Here is a 27,744-nt window from a genome sequence, read left to right as displayed (position 1 = left end):
TGGGTTACTGGCAGTGTAGCCACAGTTGAGTGGCCTTTTTTTCTCCTGAAATAACAGCATAGCAGGAAATGAGGGCTTATATGTAGCTAGTTTATTCTGGGAAGTGATCTCAGAAAATAAGAGTGGAGGCACTGGGAGAGTAAAACAGCGAAGAGAAAGCCAACCCAAGAAAGGGGTACTGAGGTGGTCACCACTGTGGACAACTGGCCTCTTATCTAGCTGGAAGTCCTCTCCCTCCCATCAGAGACCAAGAAGCTGGGGACCTGCCCACTGGTTTCCATCATCCATTGTTAAGCATTTCCACAGGAAGACTGAACTCCCCTGCAGGTCCAAATCTGCGTATTGCCAGAAAGGCTTCCTGCACCACATCAGTAGAGAAGCTCCTGGGACGAACACAAGAGAAATGGACTTAAGGAGCTCTCTGATTTCACCTGGGTTCAGCAACAGCCATGGTAAGGATGTGGCCAAGAGATGGAGTATACAAGTTGTCCAAGGCCATCCTTCCCTGTTCATGCTTTGGTCTACGTGTAGCTCAGCATATCCCAGAGCCAGGCAAGATGCTGGTGAGCCACAATCTCTATTTAAGACACAACATAAGCCGATTAGTGGGGAACCCCCCCCCCCCCGCCATTTCCCACTACTGCAACTAGACATGAGGTCATAACTGATTCTTATTATCTCCATCCTTTACCAACCATATTATAATTCCTCTCCCCGGAGTCAGCACTTACAGGTCTAAGATGCTTATATACTGGGGAAACACAGACCTTTGTCTCTAAAGCGTCTGATCCCTTACATGTTTCACCCTGATGTAAGAGTTGACTGCTGTGAGGGTCCACTGAAGATTATCCCTGGGTATGAAGCACATCAGAGAATCCCCTGGGATCAGATGTACTCTTCCCTTCCCCTTGGGGAGAAGCAATGTCAGCAACTCATGATGATCAAGGTTGATTACTTACATATGATAGCTCTTCGCTTTCCTGGTGGTCCACCACCATGACAAGCCCCAAATGACCCAGTTAGTCATAGCATTATTTCAGTGTATGCTTCCTGTGATGCTCTTTGGCTAAAGGATCTCCCCCTTTCCTCCTCCATGCCCCTCCCACCCCCAGTAATAAGGAAAGGGCCTTTCTAGGCACAGAAAGCACAAATTTTTGCCAGGTGCTATTTCTGCAGTGCCCTGTCACAGAGGTTTCCACCTTGGAAACCTTCAGTATGCTACCCTGGAATCCTTATTCCTGAATACCAAGCTGAATCCAAGTACCACCCCTTATTAGTTGTGTGAACATGGGCAAATTATCTACGTTTCTGATTTCTTCACCTACAAAAGACTGGTTGTTCTTGTTACCAACATCATATATTTGGATTTTTTCCTTGTCTCTCTTCTTTACTTGTGGACAATCCACCATGAGTCCTAAGCATCCCTCTAAATGTTCCTTTGGCAATGAGGATGTGATGCTGTGATAAAGACATGGCTTTCTGGAAGAAGGGCAAAGGATCCCATAGGCCAGTTCCAGGTATATGGTACTGGGATCTATCAGAAAGTGTTCTCGCCCAGTGGGGCCCCACTGTCCTACCTCTTGATAAAAATTTATAGGCTGACTGGTGAGAGGTAGGATTGTAACAAGCCCCTAGATGTGGCCTTGATTGTTGCTTACTTTCTTCCAGGAGACAAGGGGAGAATGCTCTGACAATGGGACAGACAGCTCTGCAGTCAAGCTGAAAGGTGATCCTTAGCCAAGCGGTCTGCAAAGCTGAAGTAAATGTCAGCAAAGAAGACAGAACTTTCTGAGGAGTGAAAACACTCAGAAACCAAAGTTCCTTTGGTTGAACCATGAGGCAGCCACTTAAAAGTGAGAAATGCAAAGCGAGAAATACTGGCACAGAGCAGCATTCTCCACATTCCCTTCCTCTTTATCCCAACTGCAGCTGCTTCCAGGAGGGACCAAGCTTCCCTGTCCCCAAGGGGGACCAAAGGCCACATGCTGTTCAAGTAAGCTGGGATATTTTCTTTTTTTTTAGATTTATTAATTTATTTATTATTAATTTTTTGGGGGGGGGCTGCGTCGGGGCTTAGTTGCGGCACATGTGGTCTTCGCTGAGGCATGCGGGATCTTCCGTTGCAGCGCACAGGCTCATTGCAGTGTGCGGGCTTCTCTCTAGTTGTGGCGTGCAGGTTCCAGAGTGTGTGGGCTCTGTAGTTTGCGGCACGCAGGCTCTCTAGTTGAGGCGCACAAGCTCAGTAGTTGCAGCACACGGACTTAGTTGCCCCACGGCATGTAGGATCTAGTTCCCTGACTGGGGATTGAGCCCGCATCCCCTGCACTGTAAGGCGGATTCTTTACCACTGGACCACCAGGGAAGTTCCTGGGGTATTTTCAAAGAGGAGAGGTTCAAATTTTTATATCTCTGCTGGGCACAAGTGCCTAAGTCACTGTCCTACCTGGTCCTGTGGGAGGGAAGGGGGTGCTGAGTGCAGGTGTGGCCAAAAGCACTGAGGACTGCAGTGTAGAGTCACGGTGGCATGGTGGCCATGGAGCCATACAGGTCACCCAGGTGCTCACTGGATGCCAGGAGGCACACAGGGAGGGGTAGCAGCACCAACCCTGGGGTGAGAACCCAGAGAAGGAAAAAAGCCTCCCTGCTGTCCCCCATGGACTCTGCCTTCCCTGGTCTCCTGGTGGCTGTGGCTTTAGCCCCTGATGTACATGTACTAAACTACTTGGATGGTCTTCCAAAAGGGGGAAAAATGCACCCAAATTCAGTTGATGGGTTTACAGTGGGGAAGGGCAGCTAAAGTGACCTTGGGAGTGGGGCTTCTGAGCTGACCCAATGTATTGTCATTGTGGCTTTCACTGCTGACTGCATAACTGATGTGATGTTTTACATGCTTGTAATGAGAATATGCATGTGCATTTAGGGACTGTCACATATACAGAAGTGATCTGTCCTTCCGACTGGTTCAACAGACACAAGATAGAATCCCAGGAGCAGGAGAAATCACAGCTTTAAAGACTTAACGGCTGTTGGAAAACTCAGAGTGGACAAGGTCAGTGGGACAGAAAGGAAAGAGCCCTGGATTGAGAGCTGGACTTCAAGAACTGGTTCATCTTCCAAAGATAAGTTCGATAGTGGGAAAACAAAATCATAACAGATACTGCATGTTGTGCAACTACTATCTCCCAGATGCAGATACACCTTCTATGTGACCATTATTTCCTATGAGAATAACTTCTAAAATTTAAAAATGATTCTTTACAGCAGATGGCTGTATGTATTTGTCTCAACCTGAAATCAAGTAAATTCATTTTCTATTTCTACATTTGCATACGTTTCACTTAAAATCAAATAAAATTTATTAAAATATAATTTAAAATAAATTTTAAAATTAAAAATACTTTCAGTACAGATTCAGCTTGAGAATAGGGAGTAAAATAGAAATCCAGCAAAATTTGGATATGTCAAAAGACAGATACTTCTTCACAGTGTCTTTTAGAACATTCACAAGTTTTCTCACCTGTCAGCCTTCCACCACACAAAATCCTTTCTCATTAAATTGGAATCTCCAAGTTCAAACACTCTTCTACCCAAGAATTCCCTCCCATGAATTCATCATTCCACAAATTCTCCCAGAGGCTTATTTTTGGTCATATATGGCCCTGGGGAACATAAGTCCTTGAATCATCCAAGGTCAAGATGAAGAGTGGGATTCACTTGCCTAAATGAGCAGCCTTGGATGCCTAATGTGATGCTCCCTTTATCCCAGTTCTCCAGGAGCCACTTAGGATTCATGAGTCTGGGACTCTAAGGTTCTGAGAGCCCATGATCCCCTTATGACTCACAAATGCCTGGGCCTCATGGCCATCCTCCTCTCTTCCTCTCCTGAAGAGGCTTACCCTAGCGCCCAGCATCTGAATAACAGAAGCCAGTTTTGGGGGCCTTAATTCCACCTCTCACACTAAGGCCCAGAAATAGGTATTACTGAGGTCAGGGTATGAAGGGCTCTTCATGCCCTCTTCAAGATGTGGAAAGTAGGGGCAACAAGGCAAGGGAAAAGAAGGAATGATGACGGAAACAGCTGCAGAAAACCAGGACCCCTGGAACGGAGTCGAGAGATCACTCCCACAAAGCCCCATGGGAAAGTGGCTCTAAATGCAGACCCCCTGACGTGTTAAAACTGTGCGAAAGTAGGGTGAGGTAGTAGGGGTGCCTCTATTACCCAGGGAGGCGGAAGGTAGGGAATCAGTGACAGCAACTTGAGCTGACGTTGAAAGGTTCTATCCTCACCCCCATGGAAGCTGGGAAACAAGCAGATACAGCAAGTAGCCCCTTGGCTGCCCTCTCTAGTCCCTCCCAAAGCCAAAGAGGTCCCTCCTCCCCATGGTTCCATCCTGTGGGCACTTCAGCATTAGAAGAAAATTTGGGAAACAAAGGGAGAAATCTGCGCCGGGGGACAAAGCTCAAGAAAAAGGGGCGAGGCATTTGGAGGGCTAAATGAAACTACCCCGAAAGAGACAAAGCCGAGTACTTTTGGGGTGAGGTTGAAGGACAAGGCCAGCAAGAACACAGGGGCTGCCTTGATCTCAGTTTTACTTACCAGGTCCTGCAGTCCTGAGTCTGAGATGCCTTATCACCCATCAGAAATGAGGCACCAGGGCTTCCCTGGTGGTGCAGTGGTTAAGAATCCGCCTGCCAAGGCAGGGGACACAGGTTTGAGCCCTGGTCTGGGAAGATCCCACATGCCGTGGAGCAACTAAGCCCGTGCGCCACAACTACTGAGGCTGCGCTTTAGGGCCCGCGAGCCACAACTACTGAAGCCTGTGCGCCTAAAGCCCATGCTCCGCAACAAGAGAAGCCACTGCAATGAGAAGCCCACGCACTGCAACGAAGACTAGCCCCCGTTCACCGCAACTACAGAAAGCCTGTGCGCAGCAACGAACACCCAATGCAGCCAAAAATAAATAAATAAACAAATTTATAAAAAAAAAAAAAAGAAAGAAAGAAAGAAATGAGCCACCAGCCCCTACAGCAAAAATCCAGCTATTCCTCCCTGGCAGGAAATTCTATGAAGCCCAACAGTCCTGGAAGTGTTTGCCTCCTTTTCCCATCCCGTCTCCTCCCACAATCCTTTATTGTGAAGATCTCACAACACCTCAAGACTATCATTGCAGAGATGGGGCCAATTTTAACCCCTGTCCATGAAGGAGTGACTCCTGACTGGAAGACATCCAAAGCTATCTGCACCCACCTGGACAGAGGTCCCCTCTGCATCTCTCCCTGATTTCTGGGCCTGACAGTGGTCTTGCTGGGCCAGACTTGTGTGCTGTCTCTACAGTTTCTACATGGATTTTAAGAGAAAATAAACATTTTTTTCCCATCATGTTTAAAGCAAGGTGTGAGACTATTAATTTTCCCCCTTTTGTTGCCCTATCAGAAAGCAGCTTTGAGGTCACGTGGAATGATGGTGGAGGGGCCCCCCCTTCTCTGCTCGGCAACCCCTAGAGAAAACACAGACTTCCCTCTGTGGCTTTTAGCTAAGGCCATGGGAAAAGGGGCAGCACTATGGTGGTAGACCGGGCAGTAGTGCCTGAGTTGAAGTGTGGGGGGGGAACCTACACTCCAGGTGCTCCCAGCCCTTACCCCCTACCAGGCTAACCTTGGAGACAACCACTTCCAAGTGAGAGGCTGTGGACAAAGGCATCTGGACCAACAACCCCTTTTATCTCTCCTCCAGCCCCAAACCAAGCCAGATTTTGGTGGTGGTGGTGGGGGGTGTTACAAAAAATCTCTCTCCTCCCTCTCTGTGGCAAATATCCTCTTGGCAAATAAAGACACTGGGGCCTGAGCAGACAGCCCTCCAGGGTATACCCACTGACATACAGCACTAGGGCCAAGAATAAATTTAGGTGAACACTCAGGAACCTGGGCCACATGGGCCCTGGGAATGTAAGATAAGTGAGAGTGGGTTTGGTTCAAAGGGCCTTACAACAATTACTGGAGGACTGATGTGAGAGTGTGGCTAAAAGACTGGGCACTGAGATTGAAGGGCTCAGGAGGGGCTGTGTTTAAAAACCCTAAAACCTGGTATTGGAAGGCCAATGGTGGGGCATTGCTAGTAACCTTATCCCTGTCCTTGGAGGGCCAAATAGCATGGTTTTGAGGTTTAGATCCTGAGACTGAAGAATTTGGGGGTGTGGTTAAAGGGACCTGGGTTTGGAACTGGAGGGTTAGGAAGGAGACATGGTTAAGGAGTCCCTCAGATTGGAGGGTGAGACTGAACCCTGAGTAATACTTAAAGTGGGGTATAGAGGATGCATCACAAGGATTCTTCAATATACGCAAATCTATCAATGTGATAAACCACATTAACAAATTGAAGGAGAAAAACCATATGATCATCCCAATAGATGCAGAGAAAGCTTTTGACAAAATTCAACACCCATTTATGATAAAAACCCTGCAGAAAGTAGGCATAGAGGGAACTTTCCTCAACATAATAAAGGCCATATATGACAAGCCCACAGCCAACATCATCCTCAATGGTGAAAAACTGAAAGCATTTCCACTAAGATCAGGAACAAGACAAGGTTGCCCACTCTCACCACTCTTATTCAACATAGTTTTGGAAGTTTTAGCCACAGCAATCAGAGAAGAAAAGGAATCCAAATCGGAAAAGAAGAAGTAAAGCTGTCACTGTTTGCAGATGACATGATACTATACATAGAGAATCCTAAAGATGCTACCAGAAAACTACTAGAGCTAATCAATGAATTTGGTAAAGTAGCAGGATACAAAATTAATGCACAGAAATCTCTGGCATTCCTATATACTAATGATGAAAAATCTGAAAGTGAAATCAAGAAAATACTCCCATTTACCATTGCAACAAAAAGAATAAAATATCTAGGAATAAACCTACCTAAGGAGACAAAAGACCTGTATGCAGAAAATTATAAGACACTGATGAAAGAAATTAAAGATGATACAAATAGATGGAGAGATATACCATGTGCATGGATTGGAAGAATCAACATTGTGAAAATGACTCTATTACCCAAAGCAATCTATAGATTCAATGCAATCCCTATCAAACTACCACTGGCATTTTTCACAGAACTAGAACAAAAAATTTCACAATTTGTATGGAAACACAAAAGATCCCGAATAGCCAAAGCAATCTTGAGAACGAAAAACGGAGCTGGAGGAATCAGGCTCCCTGACTTCAGACTATACTACAAAGCTACAGTAATCAAGACAGTATGGTACTGGCACAAAAACAGAAAGATAGGTCAATGGAACAGGATAGAAAGCCCAGAGATAAACCCACGCACATATGGACACCTTATCTTTGATAAAGGTGGCAGGAATGTACAGTGGAGAAAGGACAGCCTCTTCAATAAGTGGTGCTGGGAAAACTGGACAGGTACATGTAAAAGTATGAGATTAGATCACTCCCTAACACCATACACAAAAATAAGCTCAAAATGGATTAAAGACCTAAATGTAAGGCCAGAAACTATCAAACTCTTAGAGGAAAACATACGCAGAACACTCTATGACATAAATCACAGCAAGATCCTTTCTGACCCACCTCCTAGAGAAATGGAAATAAAAACAAAAATAAACAAATGGGACCTAATGAAACTTCAAAGCTTTTGCACAGCAAAGGAAACCATAAACAAGACCAAAAGACAACCCTCAGAATGGGAGAAAATATTTGCAAATGAAGCAACTGACAAAGGATTAATCTCCAAAATTTACAAGCAGCTCAATAACAAAAAAACAAACAACCCAATCCAAAAATGGGCAGAAGACCTAAATAGACATTTCTCCAAAGAAGATATACAGACTGCCAGCTAACACATGAAAGAATGCTCAACATCATTAATCATTAGAGAAATGCAAATCAAAACTACAATGAGATATCATCTCACACCAGTCAGAATGGCCATCATCAAAAAATCTAGAAACAGTAAATGCTGGAGAGGGTGTGGAGAAAAGGGACACTCTTGCACTGCTGGTGGGAATGTGAATTGGTACAGCCACTGTGGAGAACAGTACGGAGGTTCCTTAAAAAACTACAAATAGAACTACCATATGACCCAGCAATCCCACTACTGGGCATATACCCTGAGAAAACCAAAATTCAAAAAGAGTCATGTACCAAAATGTTCATTGCAGCTCTATTTACAATAGCCTGGAGACGGAAACAACCTAAGTGCCCATCATGGATGAATGGATAAAGAAGATGTGGCACATATATACAATGGAATATTACTCAGCCATAAAAAGAAACGAAATTGAGCTATTTGTAATGAGGTGGATAGACCTAGAGTCTGTCATACAGAGTGAAGTAACTCAGAAGGAGAAAGACAAATACCGTATGCTAACACATATATATGGAATTTAAGAAAAAAAAAGTCATGAAGAACCTAGGGGTAAGACAGGAATAAAGACACAGACCTAATGGAGAATGGACTTGAGGATATGGGGAGGGGGAAGGGTGAGCTGTGACAGGGCGAGAGAGAGGCATGGACATATATACACTACCAAACGTAAGGTAGATAGCTAGTGGGAAGCAGCCGCATGGCACAGGGATATCGGCTCGGCGCTTTGTGACCGCCTGGAGGGGTGGGATAGGGAGGGTGGGAGGGAGGGAGACGCAAGAGGGAAGAGATATGGGAACATATGTATATGTATAACTGATTCACTTTGTTATAAAGCAGAAACTAACACACCACTGTAAAGCAATTATACCCCAATGAAGATGTTAAAAAAAAAAAAGAGGATGCATCAAAGGCTAGAGATGTAGACAAAAATAGAACAGGAAAGTGTCATAGAAGCCAACAGAAGGACACAGCTGAAGAAGGAAGTAGGTAGAAGCAAAGACCACTTCTCCAAGAGGACCATCACTTGGTACCTCTGTTCTCAGAGGCTAGACCTCTGCCATCTTCACACTCGCAGAGGGTGTAAGGGGTCAGAAGACTGTCCCTGAAGCCCTTGCAGAGCTCTAGCAGGGTGGTAATGGATGGTGGAGAGATTTGACTCCCAGTGTTTCTTATGAGGTCACCTCCAGCTAACACCTTACCCTCACTCCCTGTCAGGCTTCTCTCTGAGCATGTCCTCTGCTCTGTGATAAGGAGTGATGTCCAGCTAAAGCCTCACCCACACTACCTCACAATCAAGCCTTCTCCCTTGAGTGTGCCCTCTGATGTGGCTGCCAACTGCCTTGTTGCTAAAGTCATACTCTCACTCCTCGCACACCTAAGGCTTTTCCCTGAGTGTGTTCTCTGGTGTCTGATGAGGGCTGACTTATGGCTAAAGCCTTGCCCACATTCCCTGCACACATAAGACTTTTCCCCTGAGTGCACCCTCTGATGCGTGCTGAGAGCTGACTTGTGGCTGAAGTCTCGCCCACATACCCTGCAACTCGTAAGGTTTCTCTCCTATGGGTGTCCTCTGGTGTGCGTTTAGGATTATCTTGTGGCTAAAACCCCACCCACACTCCCTGCAAACAAAAGGCTTCTCATCTGAACATGTCCTGTGGTGTGTGATGAGGTGTGATTTCACCCTAAAGCCTTGGCTACAGTTCCTGCACACATAAGGCTTATCCCCTGTGTGAATCCTCTGGTGCTTAATGAGGTCTGACTTTTCACTAATGCCTCGCCCACACATCATGCAAAGGGCTTCTCCCTTGTGTGTGTGTGACTTGTGGCTAAAAGCTTGCCCACACTTCCCTGCATACATAAAGCTTCTCACCTGAGTGTGTACTCTGGTGGTTGTAGAGGGGTGACTTATCTATAAAGCCTTGACCACAACTCCCCACATATATAAGGCTTTTCCCCTGTGTGTCCTCTGATGTCTGTTGAGATGTGACTTCCTGCTAAAGCTTCACCCACACTTTCTGCACAGGAGATATCTCCGCTCGTGACAGCCTGTGTCTGAAGAGGTTTGACTTCTGGCTAAAACCTAGTCCACACCTCTAAACCTGACTGCTCCAAATCCTGAGAGTTCTACCCTCTCAGGAATGTTGTCTGCTTCCCCAGAGCTTACCCTCTGGGCTGGACTGAGCTGTACCTTCAACACTTTGTTGCCTCCCTGAGAGCTTACTGGTGGTCCCTGGGGTGGGCTAGAGAAAACCACTTAAGTCCCCTTCTCATTTGTGCTCCAAAACAAAGGCGTAGATCCCATTCCTTGATCTTCTGCTTTGGCACCCCAGTGGTTTTGATCAGAATGTTGTTGCTGCCGCTGCTGGTGGTCATTTGGGCAAGGATCCCCTGGTTGGAGTTGATTTCCTGCACATGAATATGGAATAAGATGACTGCAGAGCTCATGGTGGCTGAGAAATTGCTGACCGTCAAAGGCCAGAGGGCAGAGGGCAAAGGGGCCAGGGACGGACTCCTGGCTTTGAATCTGCTGAAGAAAGAAAGTTTTCAGTCAAAGTAGTCAGAGGAAGGGCTCGCTGGGCTTTTCTTCCTTGTCTTATAGTAAGATCTGGCCCATTAATGATTCACAGCCGTTAATGTCTGTCTCTCCAAGACATGCTTCACCAGACCTATATTTCCATTCAACTTCTTTGGACTTTTTATTTGGAAATAATTTCAAATGTACAGAAAAGGTGCAAGAATAAGGACAATACAAAGAACAGCTGTATACCCTTTACCCTAATTACCTACTGCTAACATTTGTATGTTATGTATGTATATGTGTGTATACATATATGTATATATATTTTTTTCTTTGAATCATTTGAGAGTAAACTGCATACATCAATGCCCTTTACCCCTAAATACTTCAGTGTGTGTCTCATAAAAGTAGGGATATTCACTTTTTTTTTTTTTTTTTTTTTTTGCGGTACGCGGGCCTCTCACTGTTGTGGCCTCTCCCGTTGCGGAGCACAGGCTCTGGACGCGCAGGCTCAATGGCCATGGCTCACGGGCCCAGATGCTCCGTGGCATGTGGGATCTTCCCGGACCGGGGCAGGAACCCGTGTCCCCTGCTTCGGCAGGCGGACTCTCAACCACTGCGCCACCAGGGAAGCCCGGGATATTCACTTTCATAACCACAATACAGTTATCAACTCTGGTAAATTTTTTTTTAAAATAAATTTATTTATTTATTTTTGGCTGCGTTGGGTCTTTGTTGCTGCATGCGGGCTTTCTCTAGTTGAGGCACGTGGGGGCTACTCTTCATTGTGGTGCACGGGCTTCTCATTGCAGTGGCTTCTCTTGTTGTGGAGCACGGGCTCTAGGCGCACAGACTTCAGTAGTTGTGGCACATGGGCTCAGTAATTGTGGCTTGTGGGCTCTAGAGCACAGGCTCAGTAGTTGTGGTGCATGGGCTTAGTTGTTCCGCGGCATGTGGGATCTTCCCAGACCAAGGATCGAACCTGTGTCCCCTCCATTGGCAGGTGGATTCTTAACCACTGTGCCATCAGGGAAGTCCTCGGCATTGACTTTTTTTTTTTTTTTCGTTACGCGGGCCTCTCACTGTTGTGGCCTCTCCCGTTGCGGACGCGCAGGCTCAGTGGCCATGGCTCACGGGCCCAGCTGCTCCGCGGCATGTGGGATCTTCCCGGACCGGGGCACGAACCCGTGTTCCCTGCATCGGCAGGCGGACTCTCAACCACTGCGCCACCAGGGAAGCCCTCGGCATTGACTTTTTTTTTTTTTTTTTTTTGCAGTACGCGAGCCCCTCACTGCTGTGGCCTCTCCCGCTGCGGAGCACAGGGTCCGGACGCGCAGGCTCAGCGGCCATGGCTCACGGGCCCAGCCGTTCCACGGCATGTGGGACCTTCCCAGACCGGGGCACGAACCCGTGTCCCCTGCATCGGCAGGCAGACTCCCAACCACTGCGCCACCAGGGAAGCCCTCGGCATTGACTTTTAAAGGGAGAGATGATGAGATCTGCTGGAGCGCTGCAGTCATGGGGTGGGAGAGAAAGAGGACTTGAGGATGACTTCATGGTCTGAGAAACTGAATAAGCTGAACTGCTGTTACCTCGATGGGATAGTCTATGGAAGGGGCAGGTGCGGGGGCGGCAGTCATATTAGGAGCTTAGTTCTGGGCATGTGGAGACACTTATGGGACATCCAATACATGTCAAGCGGGCAGTCTGATATATATGAATGTAGATTTCAGGGGAGGAGTCCAAGCTTGGGAGGATGACATAGACGGCTTGACAAAGGTCTGGGACCCCTCGTGCTCCTCTGTAGGTAAAGGTTTTCCACAGTAGGGGCAGAATTTGAAAGTTGCTTCAACACCTGCCACAGTCTGGACAGGAGATCATGCTTTATGGGGTCACGGTCTGGCCCTCAGACTCACTGGGCTGGAAACTCCATCTTAACTGTGTCCTTCTCAGTTGCCCCACGAAAACTTCCGCTTGAACTCTGGTAAATTTAACATTTACATAATACTTTAACTATCATATATATTCCAATTTTGTCAATTGATCCAATAATGTCCTTTATAGCATTTTCCCTACAGTACAGGATTTAGTCTACTATCAGATATTACAATTAGTTTCCATGTTTCTTTAGTTTCCTTTAGTGTCTCTTTCACGAGACTGGCATTTTTGAAGAATAGGGTTCTTTTTTTAGGGAACATTCCTCATGTTCTAGAATATGTATAGAATGTTGCCGACATTTTCCTATGATTAGATTCAGATTATGTACTGTAGTCAGTTTTTACATTTTACATCTTTTACTTGAATCAAAAAAACCCCCCAAAAAACCCACAGCAGAACCTATTATTCTATATATTATTCCAATAAATAATCTTCCAAGTAAGTATCAGAGGCATCTTCAACTTTGTATTTGCACTTACACTAAAATTATCTCCTAAGCCATAACCAGTTACACTGACACACACAGCTACAACCGTTTATTTCCAACAAGAGAGAACAATCCTATGACCTACAGGGGAACGTACTTTGTGACTTTTCCTACGAGAAGAAAGAGTGGATTGATGTAGGAGTCACTCAGTCTGGTGTCTCCAATGCAGAAGGCAGCAGAGAATAGTTTAGCAGGGTTAAGTAACTTGTTCACAGTCACAAAGAAAGAAGAAACAAAACAGGGTTTGGGATGTGCTCTTAAATACTATACAAACCACAGATAACTCTGAACTAATCAGCATACAAAGAATTATTTTCTACTAAACCTGTCCTTAAGGGAAAAAAAAAAAAAAGCTTCGAAGCAAATAATGAGACTCTTGCTGCTTTGACTAGGTCTCTGGAGAAAAGAAGCCAGTGAGAATTAAACCCCCTGACATAGAACAATCTGTTTGGGGAAAAACTAACCAAATTTGGCCTATAGATTAAATCTGGGGACAGGAGGTATTCTGGGCTTTGACCACAGCCTAGGGCTACAAAGCCATCCAGATCTCCTGATCAGGAGATTCCAGACACCCAGTCCAACTGCACTGACTACTCTCAGGACAGAATGAGGGGTGGCTAAGCCATGCTGCTCCAGAGGATCTACTGAGACCAATCTTGCCAGGACCCTCATCCATCCAAAGGAAGTATTCCCTAGAGCCATGAGAGTTCTGCCCTGGGATCAGGAATAGAAGAATGGGATGGGAGCAGGTGACTAAAGCCCATTCCAATCTCTTCCTTCTTTATTCTACATTCCTAATAAATAGAACTCTTTACCTTATTTTTAAAAAACCCAAGAAACCCCGTAATGTTCAGAGTAAAAACCAAGCCCTGAGAGTGGCCCACTGGGTTCCACATTCTTTCACAACCTATCGGCTTTCTGACTCCATCTATACTCCATCCTTCATTCCCTCCAATCTGAGTCACACTGAACTCCCTCCTGATGCCTTGCACTGGCTGGTTCCGATGTCTGGAACACCCTTCTCCCAGATATACTACTGGTATATTCCAAGAACCCAGAACTGGACCTAACATATAATAGTTAATAAATACTTTTGCATGAATAAGTGATAGGAACAGAGTTAATTAAGAAAGAACTTAAAAGGTTAGGCAGAAGACAGACACGTTCTCAATACTGTCAGAATCAAAGGCTCCTTTTCATAGTCTATGTCTTGTAACATCTCATTTACTGTCTTGCAATGAGATTCATATTTAATAAAATGTCCCCATACACAGAATTTTTAAAAAAGAATGTAATGCCCTAACCAAAATATAAAAGAGAAATAAAAGCAAGTAATTTACAATAAAAAATTATGTATTTCAATATGAATTTCACAGGACTACATTAGGAGACATAATGAAGCAATGAGATGCTTACAGCTACAGGCAGATCACTGTGGACATGACAGTTACAAATGCAGACAGACATGGATGTGCCTTACTGATGACATGTGTATACTATATTGGTGACAGACATAGGTGTGCTGTATGGGTGGTAACTCAAACACTACAACCAGCAATGCCATTGGTCATGTGATGTTTTCTTTTTTTTTTCTTTTCCAGTCGTGCTGCGCGGCTTGCAGGTTCTTAGTTCCCTGACCAGGGATTGAACACGGGCCACGGCAGTAAAAGCGCCGAGTCCTAACCAATGGACCACCAGGGAAATTCCCATGTTCTTCATGCTGATGAACACGTCTGTTTTTTTTTTTCTGCAAATGGCATTTTATCTATCTATCTATCTATCTATCTATCTATCTATCTATCTATTTATGGCTGCATTGGGTCTTCACTGCTCCACATGGGCTTTCTCTACTTGTGGTGAGCGGGCTCTAGGCATGTGGGCACCAGTAGTTGTGGCATGCAGGCTCAGTAGTTGTGGCTTGTAGGCTCTAGAGTGCAGGCTTAGTAGTTGTGGCACACGGGCTTAGCTGCTCCGCAGCATGTGGGATCTTCCCAGACCAGGGATTGAACCTGTGTCCCCTGCATTGGCAGGCGGATTCTTAACCACTGCGCCACCAGGGAAGTCCCTGGTGAACACTTCTTGATAAAGTTCAAAACTATTCTCCCTTGATTTACGATCTACTATGTAAAAACTACTTTAGAATATTATCTAAAATAGATTTATATTCTAGATTCAGAGAATTACAAACAGATCCACGGCCTTGAGAGAAAAACCAGAAGAGGGAGGAAGAACTGATACAGATTCAAGGAATATTTTTAAAAAATGGAATGTGTGGATCTTGTCTGGATCCTGATTCAAATTCTCAAAAAGACTTTTTTGAGATGATCAGGTAAATTTGAACATAGACCAAGTGTCAGATGATACTGAAGCCCTACAGATAATGTGGTTACATATAAAAAAAAGTCCTTATTTATTAGTTACATTGTGATATATTTAGGAGTGGTATGTCACATTATTTGGGATTTGTTTTAAGTAATTCATCAATAAAAGAAAAATATATAGAGAAAAGGAAGGATGAATCAAGTGCAGCAAAACAGTTTGAAGTATGAAATGGACCCAACAGGATCCAAAGTTTCCATGTAAAGATTAATTTACTTTGAGATAATTTTAATATAGTTCTCAGAATCAATGAAATGCATGAGCACAGAGACAGAGAAGAAGACCACCAGACGAAACAAGGTAAAAACAAGACCAAATTAGTTTGGCCAGCTGAAAGCAAATTTAAATGGGTGACTCTTCACTGGGACAGATGGAGAAACTAGGTCAGAAGCCAAATGGAGTGAAATTGGGCCATTTCAAACTGAGGAAAACAGTTCGTAACAGATCCAAGCAGACAAAAATAAATCAGAACTAATTAATTCATAGCTATGCCAAATAGAGAAAATTCTTGAAAAAGCTTCTGACAGAAATTTATGTGCAAGTCTGAAAACAGGACTCTTAAGAATGCAGGAATATCCAGAATAATTTTGTATTTACCATCCTAGACAAATAATCTGTTTCAGGTTTTAAATAAATGAAGAAAAATATGATTATAATATCAAATAACCTATAAAACACAAAACGGACAGATTTAATTACACTATAAGCTTTTTTAACTTCTAGTACACAGAGAGGCCTCTCTTATTACCTTCCTCTCCTCCTTGCTCTCTGTGCTCTGATCACGCCGGCCTCCTTCCTTTCCTATCTCGGGGTCTCAGCACTGGTTGTTCCCCAGCACAGAAGAGTCTCCCACTACATCCACATATCTAACTTCCTTACCTCCTTCAAGCCTTTACTCACACCCATCTCCTCACAGAGGCCTACCCTGATCACCCACCCCTGCCTCTACACCCCGGCACCCTGGATCCCCCTTATTCTGCTCTACTTATACTTGTATATATTATACATATTTTAAAACTATGTAGAGCTTATTATCCTCTAACATACATAATTTACTTATATATGCTATTTATTGTATATGTCACTATACTAGAATGACCAAAAAAATGCTTTATTGTTTTATTCAGAGATGTGTTCTAAGAGCTTAGAACATTGGCTGGCTATATGGTCAATAAATATATGAATGGAAAAATTAAGGAAAGAGAACATACCCTCACCCAACAGGACTAGATTCCTGAAATTCTCCAGCATCACTTCTTTGTATAGGTTCTTCTGCTCAAGGCTCAGTCTCTTCCACTCTGCCTCAGTGAAAATCACAACCACACCCTCGAATTTCACTGGTCCCTAAATCAACCAACAAATTCATACTCATCAAGTCACCAACAATTTTCACATGGAGAATGGAACTGGCTGTCCTGAAGAATCTCACTACATAAGTAATGGATCTGAGGGTTTGCAGGGTTGGGCATTACTCCACACTTGGTTTGGTGTTATAACATGCAGAAAGCAGGACTAATCTATAAGACACACTCCTTGCCCTAAAACACTTACATTTTAATTGGGAAAATTATTTTTGAATCAATGAGAAAACATTAAAGCAGAGTTCAGGAGTATGAATGTGACAACTTATAATGGATGAAATTCGAATGGAGGGTAGAAGACAAGCTATAGAAGTAAGGAAAGGCAGCACAGAGGCAGGGCTTATACTGGGCATTAAGAAATGATGAAGATTAGAGAAAAAATAAGAGGCAGCTCGGACTATAGAGAAAAATGTGAGTGCCTCATGCCAGGTCTAGAATGAGTATTTGTTAACACTGATTAAAATATATTTCTCTGAACAAAAGGAGATAGTGCTGAGGCACGCCAAGCTTTATCAAAGGATTCAAACTGTATTCCTTCAGCCTGCTGGTTAATTGCCAAATTATCGGCCGCTCTGAAGGCTTACGCCTAAGAGCATTCATCAGGAGTAGACAGTTGCTGCCTGAACCAGTCATGTGTGTGGGTTCTGAGAGGTGCCTCTATGTGTGGGGTCTGGGTGAGATGGGGAGCGCAGGCAAGGAGGCAAGGTGGGGCACTGTAGTGAACCAGCCTGGTCAAGACCTACTGTGGGACTTCCCTGGTGCTGCAGTGGTTAAGAATCCACCTGCCAATGCAGGGGATATGGGTTTGAGCCCTGGTCCGCAAAGATCTCACATGCCGTGGAGCAACTAAGCCCTTGCACCACAACGACTGAGCCTGTGCTCTAGAGCCGGTGAGCCACAACTACCGAGCCCGCATGCTGCAACTACTGAAGCCCTCGCGCCTAGAGCCCATGCTCCGCAACAAGAGAAGCCCACGCACCGCAACAAAGAGTAGCCCCCACTCACTGCAGCTAGAGAAAGCCCACGGGCAGCAACGAAGACACAACGCAGGCAAAAGTAAATAAATAAATAAATGTATTTTTTTTAAAAAAAGACTTAACTATGTACTGAACATCTGGCCAGCTTAATAAAGGTCACTGGGTGTGTGCGTGCGCGCGCGCACACACACACACGCACACTCACACACAGATCTCTCTGCTTGAGAAAAGTGATTTATAAGATCCCTATCACTGTATATATTTTGACATTGCCTTTTGTAAAGCCCTCCAACCTCTCGCTCAATGTGTAGGGCAATATTTGAATACATAAAATGGTTGGCAGGGAGGATGGCAAGTAGTGGTTCCTGAGAATGGTATTTCCAGTTAAATGAAGTTTAACCTTAACCTATGGAAAAATTTTTAAGGAACATATTTACATTTTATGAAACTACATCGCAAGATCATCACTGTAAGAATGATATTACAGTCTTTATTTCAGAGAAAGAACACTGAGGCCCAGAGAACTTCCCCAAATGACAAGAAAACAACAGGACTGGAAAACAGTCCTTCACGGTTCCAGAGCCCTTATTCTCTTCACTGCAAGCTGCTTTTTCTTCCGTCATGCACCAGTTTTCTCTCACCTCTTTATTTCTTCCAAGTCTCAGAAACCTTGCTTCAACTTTCTGCATACTAGAACCATACCACATGCTTTCTCATCAGGTCTCTTCTTATTAGAATAGGTATATTCAGAGACATTTTCTCTCTTTAGTTATGCCTAAAAGGTGGTGTTGCCCTCAAGTCTCATGGTAGTCACCAAATTACTTACTTCTATTGAATTCAAGCATTATTTAATCCATTACCATCTGCTGCAACCTCTGGGTTGTCTGTGTCACTACTGCCTTGCCCTAGATTTTTAACTACCAAGCTCCTTCAGTCTGTGGAATTGAGGGACATGTGTACATCATTCTCAGCTATCTTTGATCACCCTGAATGCCTATTTTCTGACTTGCTTCCTCCTATTCTCAGGTCTATTTCAGTCTTCTATCTAGCCCACCTTCTAAGTGGTTTTTCACACCCTAGGAGTTGGTGATGTATACTCCAGGTTCTACAACTAAACTAATTAAGCTTCTGTCACATCAAAGACCACAGCTGGGGGGCTGAGGTGGTGGACTGAGCCACAAGGTTACCCAGCCAGAGCTTCTAGGCAGTCTTGCTTCAGAGCTAGATTCTAAAATAGATTTAAAATCCAATACACAGAAGTGGCAAAAGGAGTAAAGAATAATAATGATGCTGAATTGAGAGTGGGAAACTAGGTATAAATACAGAAATCACTGGGTGTGTGGGTTTGGGGAGGGATGTCAAAAACACACCCTGACAGCCCAGGCAGTCAGGCTTTGTATAGTGTAGGAGGGAAGACATATGTCTAGACAACAAGCTGGGACCCACAATTAGGCAGTCAAGACCTATGGGGGGAATGGCGTGGGGGCCTCTCAAGCTTTCCATGACCAGCTTCTTCTGGCATATTCTGGTCCTCATATTCTTAATAATCTTTCCCCTATTCTTCTTACATCAGGTCTCACACTTTCTCTTGCTCACACCTTGTGTCTTTCATGTTCCAGCAACTTCTCCATTTCCTTCTTGCTTTCTCTTCCCCCTCTACTTCCCTCACTTAAGCATAAGACTGGCTCAGCTAGAAGGAAAGCCAGGATTTTTGCACAATGGATGTGTTAAGAACCCAACCTGCAGAACCAAAAGCCACAAATCCAAATCCCAGCTCCATTACTTTATAAAATATGTAACCTTGGGTAACTTACATAACCTCTCTGTCTTAGTTTCTACATCTATAAAATGGGTTTGATAATGACATCTACTTTCAGGGTTGTTGGATTAAAGGAATTAATAAGTGCTTAGATCAATGCCTGACATGAAGTAAATATTTGTTATTACTATTTATTATAATTAAGCAGTATAATGTTTTATATTTAAGTGAGAACTGACTTTAAAGATAAATAATTTTTGGTTCTCAAAAAGTAATCAAACACTCCAGCCAGGGCAATAAGGCAAGAAAAGGAAATAAGAGCATAGACATTTGGTAAGGAAGAAACAGAACTGTCCCTATTTGCAGATAACATGGTTGTCTATGTAGAAAATCCAAAATAATCTACAAAATAGATCACAGAATTAATAAATGAGTCCATGAGGGCCACAAGATACAAGATGACCACACGAAAGTCAATCACATTCCTATATACTAGCAATGACCACATGGAAACAAATTAAAAACATAATGCCATTTGCAATCACTTCAAAAAAAATGAGATAGCTAAAACATAAATCTAACAAAATTTGTACAGAGTCTTTATGGTGATGAAAGAAAGCAAAGATCTAACTAAATGGAGAGACACACCATGTTCACGGTTTGCAAGACTTGACACAGTGAAGATGTCAATTCTCCCCAAAATCACCTATAGATTTAAAACAATTCCTATCAAAATCTCAAGATTTTTTGTAGATACAGACAAGCTTATTCTACAGTTTATATGATAAGGCAAAGGAAGCAGAAGAACAAAGTGAGAGAGTCACTATACCTGATATTAAAATTATTACTTACTATTTGGTCACTACAATAACCGAAACAGCATAATATTGGTGGAAGAATAGACACAAATCAATGAAAGAGTACTGAGAACCCAGAAAGAAGCCAACATAAGTACATCAAATTGATTTTTGATGAAGGTGCAAAAGCAATTCAATAGAGGAAGAAGAGTCTTTTCAACAAATTGTGCTGGAACAACTGGACATCCATGGGTAAAAAAATTAACATCAACCTAAAACCTCATACTTTATACAAAAAATTATTCAAAATGGATATTAGATTTAAATGTAAAACTATAAAACTTTTAGAAGAAAATATAAAAGAACACCTTCAAGACCTAGGGCTAGGCAGAGTTCTTAGTCATGACACCAAAACCATGATCCATAAAGAAAAAATACATAAACTGGACTTCATCAAAATTAAAACTTTTGTACCACAAAAGACTTCCACACCTCTTCCAGAAAACAGAAGCAGGGGGAGCCCTTCCTAACTCATCTATGAGGTCAGCATTATCCTAATACCAGAAAAGACATTAGAATACCCCAAATCAGACAAAGACATTAGAAAGGAAAACCACAGATCAGTATATCTCATGAATACAGACACAAAAACCCCCAACAAAATACAAGTGAATCAAACCCAAAAATGTATAAGAAGAACTATACACCACAACCAGGGGGGACTTATTATAGGTTTGCAAAGCTGGTTCAACACTTGAAAAGCAATCAATGTAACTCACCTTAAAAACAGGCTAAAGAAACAAAATCAGGGACTTACCTGGCGGTCCAGCGGTTAAGACTCTGCGCTTCCACTGCAGGAGGCACGGGTTCGATCCCTGGTCAAGGAACTAAGATCCCACGTGCTGTGTGGTGCAGCCAAAGGGAAAAAAAAAACAGGAGGGTTTGGCTGGTGAAGCAAGGATTTTTTTTAGAGGGGTGAAACTATTCTGCATAATACTGTAATGGTGGATACATGGCACTATGCACTTATCAAAACCCCAGAACCTTACAGCACAAAGTATAAACCTTAATGTGTGTAAATTTTAAAAATTCATTTAGGAGGTCAGGGGATCCCAGGATGGAATGAAGAATGTGAAAAAAATGTATTACAAATATGTGAAATAACCTCCCTAAAGGTGGTGGAGAAAAAAGGAGCTAATCTAAGTAGCTTACTTTGGAAATGAGTGGCGTCTGTAGACAAAAGGAACTATATATAAATAAGTACTATATGCTAATTGATAAAGTTGTTTTCCACAGGGGCACAGGTAAACAATTCTGAAGTCACTATACTTATAAACTGGAATTGAAAATTAAGTGAATGGATGGTGAATAGTGGAAGTCAGGTTTCTCACTGTTGGTGGGAGGTTATAAATAAGCAAGGTGAGGAGGCTAGAATGATCCATGTGGTAATGGATTTGAGCTGGAGGCATCAGAACAAACTCATCTTTAGCTTAATATAATTACATAAAGAAATATTTATAAACGAGTATATACAGAGATTAGTATACACAATCACATTTCTTTTCTCTGTCAGCCGAGAGGGCCTGGAATCAATGACACTCCAGTAGCAAAGGGCACACCTAGCATACAGATCTTGGTTTCTAATATCATTCTCCAATGAAAGGAGCAACGGCTGATCTGAGGACTGGAGCAGGACATAAACAAAATGAGCCTGGAGCATACTGTAGAGCCAGAAAGTAAGGAAGTACTTAAAAAAGGCAAAACCCCACAATAATGGGAGTACGTCAAAGGGACACAAGAACCAACTAAAGAGCTCCTGAAACAATATGAGCAACAAAATAAAGTGATACTGCGTTATAACCCAAAGTATAAAATACATAACCATGACTCATACTGATATAAATAAATGAATAAATCAAATAAATAAATAAATGGAGGAGAATAGACAAATTTCCCATGCAGAACAATTCCAAACAATTTATGTAGTTACTCGACCCTCCAAGAGGTAGACTGTACCCACGCTTCAAGTGGGCTCTGCATAGTGACTTCCTTCCAGAGTATAAGTTATGGGGAAGGCAGGGTAGTAACTTTACAGTGTAGAAACCTGACAACCCTCCTTCTGCCAAATGATCAAGGTTAACATTAACAGTGGTAAGTAATGCTGATACTATCTACCATTGGCATGATGTGATAAGAAGAGTATTTCACCTCTGCGGTGTTCCTCCCAGAAAACTGTATCTCAGTCTAATCAGAAAAAACATCAAGTCTCACCCATACCTGATTTCAATGATAAATAGATGAGAATTTGGACTTGGAGTATGCTGGAATGGGTTAAAACTTTTGGGGCTGTTGGATTGGGGTAAATGTATTTTGCATGCTAGAAGGATGTGAATGGGGGGGACGAGGATGGAATGTTATGGACTGAACTGCATCCCCCCAAAATTCATAGGTTGAAGTCTAACCCTCAATGTGACTCCATTTGAAGACACGGCCTTTCGGGAGATAGTTAAAGTTAAATTAGGTCATAAAGTTATGGTGTCCTTATAAACAGAGGAAGAGATGCCAGGAATGTGCATGTGAACAGAGGAAAGGCCATGTGAGGACACACAGTGAGAAGGCAGCCATCTGCAAGCCAGGAAGAAAGTTCTCACTAGAAACCAACCCTGCTGGCACCTTAATCTTGGACTTCCAGCCTCCAAAACTATGAGAAAATAAATGTCTGTTGTTTAAGTCACCCAATCTGTGATATTCAGGTATGACAGCTGAAGAATACTAAAACAGTATCTCTTACTCAAAGTGACGCCTAAAATAATGAGGATTTGTACCTACTTTCTCTGGTTACAGGAACGCTGGATGTTTATTTTTGTAATAATAAATGTCCCAAATGTAAAAAAAAAAAAAAAATTGGACAAATCCCAATTAAAGGACAATCTATAAAATATCTGACCTAAACACCTCCTTGGAGACATGACAACCAATGTAGTACGATAGCCTGAATGGGATATTGGAACAGAAAGAGGACATTAGGTAAAAACTAAGGAAATCTGAATAAAGTATGGACTTAGTTAATAATAACATAAAAATTGGTTTATTAATTGTGACAAGAATACCATACTAATGTAAGATGTTAATAACAGAGAAAACTAGATGTGGGATATATGGGAATTCTTTTTATATACTACCCTTGCAATTTTTCTGTAAATCTGAAACTATTTTTAAATTAAATTTTTATTTTAAAAAACCTTAAAAAATAGTGTCATTCCAATACACTAACATCAAAACAAAAATGAAATACTGAGAGATAAATTTAACAAAATATGTGCCGGACATGTACATCAAAAAATGTAAGATTCCTAAGATAAAGATCTGTATAAGTGAAGATATACTGTGTTGATGGACCAGAACACTCAATAATGTTAAGATGTTAGTTCTCCCCCATACTGATGTAAAAATTCAAAGCCATTCTAATCAAAATCTCATTGTAGGGTTTCCCTGGTGGCACAGTGGTTAAGAATCCGCCTGCCAATGCAGGGCACATGGGTTCGAGCCCTGGTCTGGGAAGATCCCACATGCCGCGGAGCAACTAAGCCTTTGCACCACAACTACTGAGCCTGTGCTCTAGAGCCTGCGAGCCACAACTACTGAGCCCACGTGCCACAACTACTGAAGCCCGCGTGCCTAGAGCCCGTGCTCCGCAACAAGGGAAGACAACGCAATGAGAAGCCTGCACACCGCAACAAAGAGTAGCCCCTACTCGTCGCAACTAGAGAAAGCCCGCGCGCAGCAACCAAGACCCAACGCAGCCAAAAATAAATAAATAAATTTACATTAAAAAATAATCTCATTGGGGGCTTCCCCGGTGGCGCAGTGGTTGGGAATCTGCCTGCCAATGCAGGGGACGCCGGTTCGTGCCCCGGGTCTGGGAGGATCCCACATGCCGCGAAGCGGCTGGGCCCGTGAGCCATGGCCGCTGAGCCTGCGCGTCCAGAGCCTGTGCTCGGCAGCGGGAGAGGCCACAACAGTGAGAGGCCCGCGTACCTCAAAAAATAAATAAATAAATAATAATAATAATAATCTCACTGTAGAAACTGATAAGCTGATTCTAATATTTAAATGAAAATGCAAAGGACCTAGATTATACAAAGCAATCTCAATAAAGTGTTGGGGAGGCAGCAGAAATAAGGCAGTTACTTCCTTGTTAGAAAGTGATTTGCTCCCAAGTCACTCTCATCTCTGACAATCAAGGTTGGTATCTGTGGTCCTAGGGCGTGGAAACTGACCATCGCTAATGCAAAATTCCCTGAGGAAAATACCAGTGATGTAGCTGCTATGTTTTCTGTCCTGTATCCTTTCACGAAGCTACCTAGACTTAATGCAGAGTTAAAATGCATTGTGTACCATTAATTTGATTGTCAATCCAAAACCTAAGACCATTCTTTGTGGCTGTGCATTGTTTTAACAGCTACGGGCTAACACTTAGTCATGTCTTTCCCTGAACTATTTTGTTTTAACTGTCTTCATCATAATTACCAGGTGTCATTATTTCCTATTTCTATGCATTATTTCCCAAAGACTACTGGCTCTTTGAGAATAAGGACAGTGTACTTACATTCTGTTTGGCTAGTTCACAGCATTTTACACAGTCCTGTGCCCAAGAATTAGTAAATTATACTTTTGGTGTAGAAAAGAAGACGGGATCAGGGGAGCAAGGGTGGGATGAAGCATCAGAACAAGAAGGTGAATTCTCCATGTTCTTTTTATCATTGAATAGTTTTCTAGGACGAAAAAAAGTCAAGAAGGCCTCACAGAAAACTCATGGCTTTGAGAGTCAGAGCAATCTGAGTTCAATTTAGGTGTTCATGTGTGATTATAAGAAAATCACGAAATCCCTCTGAACCAGACGTCTCCCAAAGGGGGACACTCTTTACCTCATAAAGTTGTTTTAAGGATAAACACAGGACTGAAATTATGGATGAAACAGTACCATGTCTTAAATTTGCTTTAAAATAATCCAGTAAGGTTGGAGATGAAACAAAACTGGCCATGAGGGCTTCCCTGGTGGCACAGTGGTTGAGGGTCTGCCTGCCCATGCAGGGGACGCGGGTTCGTGCCCCGGTCCGGGAGGATCCCACATGCCGCGGAGCGGCTAGGCCCGTGAGCCATGGCCGCTGAGCCTGCGCGTCCGGAGCCTGTGCTCCGCAACGGGAGAGGCCGCAGCGGTGGGAGGCCCGCGTACCACAAAAAAATAAAAAAATAAAAATAAAACTGGCCATGAGTTGATAGTTACTGAAGTAAGTTGATGGATACATAAGGGTTCATTAACTCTTTTCTTCTACTTTTAGATATGCTTGAAAATTTCAGTAATAGTTAAAAAGAAGTCCAGTGTATAAGACCAGACTATGAGATACTATTAAGGTAATATAATTATTTGTGTGAACTCTGATGAAGGGAACTTTAATAGTGCATTTTAGGACTTTAATAACCCCACGTTTTTATTAAAAGTTACCCTTATGTTTTAGAATGCCCTAAATTCTTCATATTAAACTTAGTTATGTTTTTCTATAAGCTCAAAAAGTTAAAAAAAAACTAAAGGCAGAAATCATTTTAAAGTGCCTAGCACAACGGCAAACACAGGCGTGAATGCTGATCTGATGAATGTTGATGGCCACCTCAGTGTTCATCTCTGCCTCCCTCCCCAAGAAAGAGAGATGCGCTGAATCTCTGAGAAATAAGCTAGCATTTCAGAGAAGAGAAAGGTGGCCCCAACTCACCAGATATCTAGGCTTCTCCTCTTTACCAAGTCTGGCAGAGTCCTTAAAAGACAGAACTGGGGGAAGAAACAGCAGCCTTGAGAACCCAGGCCTATCAGGATTATTCCTGAGAACCCTTCTGAGTCTCAGCTGTGGCCACTTGTGCCTTCTCACCTGAACCAGAAGTCTCAGCCCCTCCTTATCCCATCCAGGACCTCAGCTCCTCTCACCTCTCACCATAACGCCTGAGTTAACCTCTACGGTCTACACCCCTTCCCTGTTTACTTATGTTTTTAAAGAAATACTGATCTTAATTAAATATAATAAGGTAAATTCTAAGTACCCATCATCTTTCCACCCTAAAAACCAGCAAAACTGTTCCGACAAGGCATAGTTTTTTTTCCCATACTTGTTACATGGCTCCAGTTACCCCCCCCCAAGAAAAAGTTTATGAAAATTTTATACACAGAAATATAAATGTGATTTAAGAAAAATGAATTTTTAAAATTTCAACGTTTTTCCTTACTTTATATACAAGAGCACTAGTAAAGAGTAGAAGGTATTAAAGACCACTACAACAGCATTTCTAAAATACAGCTTGCCTTACTCCCCTTAAAAACAAATTACCTTGGTGGCGCAGTGGTTAAGAATCCACCTGCCAATGCAAGGGACACGGGTTCAAGTTCTGGTCCGGGAAGATCCCACATGCCATGGAGCAACTAAGCCTGTGCGCCACAACTACTGAGCCTGTGCTCTAAAGCCCGTGAGCCGCAACTACTGACCCTGTGTGCCACAACTACTGAACCTGTGTGCCACAACTACTGAAGCCCACATGCCTAGAGCCTGTGCTCTGCAGCAAGAAAAGCCACTGCAATGAGAAGCCCGTGCACCACTATGAAGAGTAGCCCCTGCTCGCTGAAGAGCAGCCCCCACTCGCCGCAACTAAAGAAAGCCTGCAGACAGCAACAAAGACCCAACACAGCCAAAAAAAATAAAAATATAAAAAAATTTATTAAAAAAAAACAAATTACCATGGAATTTTAAAAGGCAAGGCTTTAACATCTTGGGTGCCTGAAACTAACACAACATTGTAAACCAACTATACTCAAATAAAAAAGAAAAAAAAAAAAACACCACCACCACACACACACACGAAACCATCTTGGGTGGAAGCTTAAGCTTTCCCTGCCATCTCTTCAATGAGAGGAAATAAAAAGAACATGTTTCTGATCCCTGCGGAAGGCATCACTAAAGGAGGGTCTTAGCAGTAGCCCTAAGCTTCCTCCTTGACACCCCCCACATCAGTGAGAAAGAGAGGGAGATACTGATAAGGCATACCTGTCTACAAGATATATGGAAGCTTATAATTTGACCCACTCCTTCTTGGGCTCCTCAGAGGGTTACAGTGTGGTTAGTTGGAGGGATTTAGCCAAGGGTGGCCTTGTCCTCGGTATTGGGAAAAAAAAAAAGGCCCTCAAAGTGATGATGATGTCAGCTCTGTTGAAATAATCACCATCTGGGGAAACACTCTAAATGGACCCCAACAACAACCCTGGCTTCTGTACTAAGCTGAGGAGAATGTGTCAGATGATTCAAGAAAGACATTTACACAATACAGCCTCCTACATGCCTTAGAAAACCATCATTCTGTCCCGTAAAATGTCCCAAATCTACACGTTCATCCAGAACTGCACATCCCTGTGAAAAATGAAGCAGTTTAAAATTAAAAAATAAAACTATAGTGTTGTTTGATAAGGATCTTGGGCAATTTGTCAAGTCACAACCATAGTTAGCACTGTGGTTTGAGTGACTTAGCTACTGTTTTTCTGACATGGCCTTCCTATAAGCAACGAGGTTCCTGAAGATAAATGCAAGAGAGGAAAAAAAAA

General features: G+C 43.0%; 1 long non-coding RNA gene across 1 annotated transcript in view; it reads right to left on the bottom strand.

Annotated features, from left to right (window-relative positions):
* LOC309827969 overlaps positions 1-27,744 on the bottom strand; it is a 94,599-nt gene that overhangs the window by 58,672 nt on the left and 8,183 nt on the right. The window contains exon 2 of the long non-coding RNA XR_014297280.1: positions 20,923-21,007. This is a non-coding gene — a long non-coding RNA (uncharacterized lncRNA). The remainder of the gene's footprint in view (positions 1-20,922; positions 21,008-27,744) is intronic.

This window comes from Grampus griseus (genome assembly GCF_964374135.1).
Source record: "Grampus griseus genome assembly, chromosome: 10".
NCBI classification, from domain to species: Eukaryota; Metazoa; Chordata; class Mammalia; order Artiodactyla; family Delphinidae; genus Grampus; species Grampus griseus.
The sequence above is the reverse complement of the archived record's forward strand: the minus strand, read 5'-3'. Positions and strand labels throughout refer to the sequence as shown.